Source organism: Puma concolor, chromosome A1 (genome assembly GCF_028749965.1).
Source record: "Puma concolor isolate L17-30 chromosome A1, mPumCon1.1.hap2, whole genome shotgun sequence".
Lineage (NCBI taxonomy): Eukaryota > Metazoa > Chordata > Mammalia > Carnivora > Felidae > Puma > Puma concolor.
In genome coordinates this window covers 202,827,694-202,832,282 of record NC_141667.1, presented here as the reverse complement: position 1 = coordinate 202,832,282, position 4,589 = coordinate 202,827,694, and the positions used below count along the sequence as shown (strand labels likewise).

The window sequence follows — 4,589 nt, the reverse complement described above, 5'->3', positions numbered from 1 at the left end:
TTTACCATTCCACCAAAAAGAACGCATGCATTTTAAAGTGGGCCAAATAAAGTTTCTAAAATGTCCTTTAAATTTATAGATAAATTTAGAAAACACTTAAACTTCAATTTAAACTAATATAGAGCTCTTTATATAAATAAATACTAAAACATGTTAAATATATAATTTTTCATGTGATACTGATATTCTTATTCATTGAACTAAATTACAGAAATACCTGTTAAATTCAAATATACAGTTTATGATATAATTAGTGAGACAACAAAAATTATATTATTATAAAATACAATTTGAGGCCAACATGATTAATGAAATGAGTGTGATTTGAATTGTCAGTGTTAATCTTATTATTAAAGTTTTGCTTGTAATCTATGGTAATTTCCTGAAATTCATATTTCAGGATATCTTCATGTTTTAATAAAAGTTATAAACACTAGGGAACTGTAAACTGTGACCTAGTTAATCCAGTTAACTTATTTAAGACATGTAAGTGGATAGCTAAGGCAACAAGACCTGACCCTTATGCTATGTTTGATAGAATGCTAGAAAATATAAGCTAAAAGTGTCAACATTGCATGGGTTTCATTAACCTAAAGATACAAATTAGGTCAAATTTATACTAATATTCTTGCCTTTCAATGCTGTGGCCACAGCCATGAGTATGCTTGGGCTTCAGAAGAGGCTTGCCTCCAGTGTCCTCTGCTGTGGCAAAAAGAAGGTCTGGTTCAACCCCAATGAGACCAATGAAATCATCAATGCCAACTCCCATCAGCAGATCTGGAAACTGATTAAAGATGGGCTGATCACTGTGAAGCCTGTGCCTGTCCATTCCCAGGCTTGGTACCAGAAAAACACTTTGGCCAGCAGGAAGGGCAAACATAATGGCATTGGTAAGAGAAAACATACTGCCAGTGTTCAAATGCCTGAGAAGTTAAGCTGGATGAGGAGGACGAGAATTCTGTACTGGCTGCTCAGAAGATACTGTGAATCTAAGATTGACCAACGTGTATCACAGCCTGTACTGGAAAGTGAAAGGTGATGTGTTCAAAAACAAGCAGATTCTCATGGAACACATCCACAAGTTGAAGGCAGACAAGGTTCACAAGAAGCTTCTGGCTGACAGGCTGAGGCCCTCAGATCTATGACCAAGGAATATCATAGCACACAAGTGCTGTGAAGAGCAGCTCCAGGCCAAGAAGGAGGAAATCATCAAGACTCTGTCCAAGGAGAAAGAGACCAAGAGATAAAACTTTGTGTCTGTACATAGTGGCCTTAGCAATAACACAGATCTGTTATTCAATAAAACAAATCTTTATCTTCCAAAATAATAATAATAATAATAACAACACCCTTAAGTTATAGTCACTCGCCATTTGTTATATTAGTGCAAAATCTATTGGGCTTTAACAAGGGATGATCTAGAAAATTCCAGGACCCAAATACATTTCCTAGAATCTCTTGTGGTCATTATTACTACTTGAATATATTCAGACTACCCCTTAAGAAAGACACACAAAAAGGGGCACCTGGGTGGCTCAGTCAGTTCAGTGTCCGACTTCAGCTCAGGTCATGATCTCACGGTCTGTGAGTGCGAGCCCTGCGTCAGGCTCTGTGCTGACAGCTCAGAGCCTGGAGCCTGCTTCAGGTTCTGTGTCTCCATCTCTCTCTCTGCCCCTCCCCACCTCAAGCTCTGTCTCTCTCTCTGTCTCTGAAAAATGAATAAACCTTAAAAAAAAAAAAAAAGAAAGACACACAAATCATTCCCTCAGTTTCTTGTTGCTCAGAAGTTTACAATTAAGGATTAGTCTGTCTAGACTTCATCTTTCTAGTCCAACATGTGAAAAGTTTGCAAGTCATCAGTTCTGCCTTCACAGGAAGAAAAAAGCTGAACAATTGAAAGCCAGTGATTTTTCTTAGGTTCATTAGAATATTGTGGTCACAGGTGTCCAAACAAAAATTCTACTGAACAGTATTAAACAAGCAAGGAAGAATTTCTTCAAGATTATTGAAATAGGGGAGAGAGTCTAAATTCAACTCCACTGAAACAAACAAACAAACAAACAAAAAACAGAAGTATTTTTAAGCACTGGAGTGAGTTGGTGAAAAAGCTGGAGGATGTTAATCAAAAAGTAAATGTACTAGGAGAAGTTAATCAGTAGGATATGGTGGGCACACTAAATTATTCTGAGTTTGCTAATATTTTTCTGTGCAATTAGACCATCTGAGTTTGCTGTTTGGCACCCGTTGAGTTATACTCTGTATCCTCCTTCAGAAACTGAGAGACAGGGGTCTAACCTCTTTTGATAATTATATTTCAAAGAGATGTTTCCCAGGTCTTTAAGAAGGACATTACTAGGTTGTAAAATTGGCAAGAGTTTGGAAGATTTACATTACTTACAAAGGGCAAAACAAGAATTTTCAATTATAAATATTCTAAAAATTGTTTAATGTTTATTTATTTTTGAGAGACAGAGCATGAACAGGAGAGGGGCAGAGATAGAGGAACAGAATCTGAAGCAGGCTCTAGGCTCTCAGCTGTCAGCAGAGAGCCTGACACAGGGCTCAAACCCATGAACTGTGAGATCATGACCTGGGCCAAAGTCAAACGCTTAACCAACAGAGCCACCCATGCACCCCTGCAATTGTAAACATTCTAAAGTAAATATTGTAAGGAAAAGGAGACCACAGTTCTATAATCAGGAAGAAATCTGTCTATTATTTAGTCATGCTCAGGGGAACATTAAGGCTGTCTTGGTCACAGGAGAAAGTATCACTGAGAGTGTAGGAAACCAGAGAATACAAAAAGAGAGAGAGAAAGAGCAAGAGATCAGCTCATCTGAAGCATAAGCTGCTGATAGTGCTACCTACAGAGTAACGACATAGTACCTACATAGTAACATAGTACCTACATAGTAACTGATGAATTCCTGGAGGCAGACTGTGTGCACTAGAAATCCTAGCTAAGGCTATAAGACATGAAAATAAAATGAAAGGTATACAAATAAGGGAGAAATTAAACTGTTTTTGTTCACAGAAAACATGATTATTGAGGTAGAAAATCTTAATGAATCAACAAAAAACTCTTGAATTAATAATTAATTATATTAAGTTTGCATGATACAATGTTAGTAAGTTAAAGTCAGTTGTTTTTCTATACCAGCAATCAACAATTGAAATTCAAATTAAAAAATTTAATACAACTTACATTAGCACCAAAACCAAGGAAATAACATGGGTAGAAAGCCAATAAAATATGTACAGAATTTAAATGATGAAAAACAAATAAAACTATGATGAGGGAAATCAAAGAATATAAATAAGATATTTTCATGGGTAGGTAGTCTAAATATTGTTACAAAGGGGAAAAGATCATCTCTTCAACAAATGGTGCTGGGAAAAATAGATATCCCTATGTAAAAGGATGAATTCAGACCCGTAGCTAATACCTTACATAAAAATTAATGCAAATTGACCAAAGATATAAGACCTAAACTTTAATACTCCTATAAGAAAATCTAGGATACAATTTCAGATATTCATGTTTGCTGGTGATTTCTATGGATATGACACCAAAAGCATAGGCAACACAATTTTTAAAAAGCGGGTCCACATCAAACTTCAAAAATTTTGTATACTAAAGGAAACAACAGAATGAAAAGGTAACCTACAGAATGGGAGAAAATAATTGCCAATCATATATTTGATAAGGGACTAATATCCAGAATATATAAGGAACATCTACAACTCAATAACAACAACAAATTAACTCACTTAAAAAATGGGCATAGGATTTGAATACATATTTCTCCAAAAAAGATACACAAATGAAATTTAAGCATATGAAAAGAGGTTTAACATTACTAATTATTAGGTAAATGTAAATTAAACCACAATGAGATATCTCACACCCACCAGGATAGCTGTTATCAAAAGAACTGAAATTAATGTTGGTAAGAATACAGAGATGTTGGAAACCTTGTGAACTGTTGGGGGCAGGGGGATGCAAAAGGTTATAGCCATTAGGAAAAGCTTCCTTAAAAAGTGAAAAAAAAAAGAATAACTAACTATATGTTCCAATAATCTTATTTCTGGGTATATACCCAAAAGAATTCAAAGCAGGATCTTGAAGAGTATCTGTATACTTTGTTCATTGTAGCATTATCCACAATATCTAAGAGGTGTAACCAACCCAAATGTTCATAAACAGATGAATGGATAAAAAAATATAGTGTATACATACAATGGAATTTTATGCAGCCTTAAAAAGGAAGGAAATTCTCTCACATGCTACAACTTGGATGATCCTCAGGATAGAATGTTAAGCAAAATAAGTTAGTCACCAGATAACCATATGATTTCTCTCACATGAAATGTCTCAAATAGAAAAAAAAATTCATGGAAACAGTAAGTAGAAGGTTGGTTGCCAAGGGTGGAGGGTACAGAAAAGGGTAGTTAGTATTTTGGGTTTATAGAATTTCAGTGTTGTAAGTGAAAAGGTTCTGTAAATCTGTTACACAAAAATGTGACTATTCTTCACACTATACTTAATATTATGTACTGAACTATACATTTAAAATCAGGTTAGATGA

General features: G+C 35.0%; 1 pseudogene; it reads left to right on the top strand.

Annotated features, from left to right (window-relative positions):
• Positions 1 to 655: 655 nt before the first annotated feature.
• Positions 656 to 1,426, top strand: LOC112860396 (large ribosomal subunit protein eL19 pseudogene; annotated as a pseudogene).
• Positions 1,427 to 4,589: the final 3,163 nt, after the last annotated feature.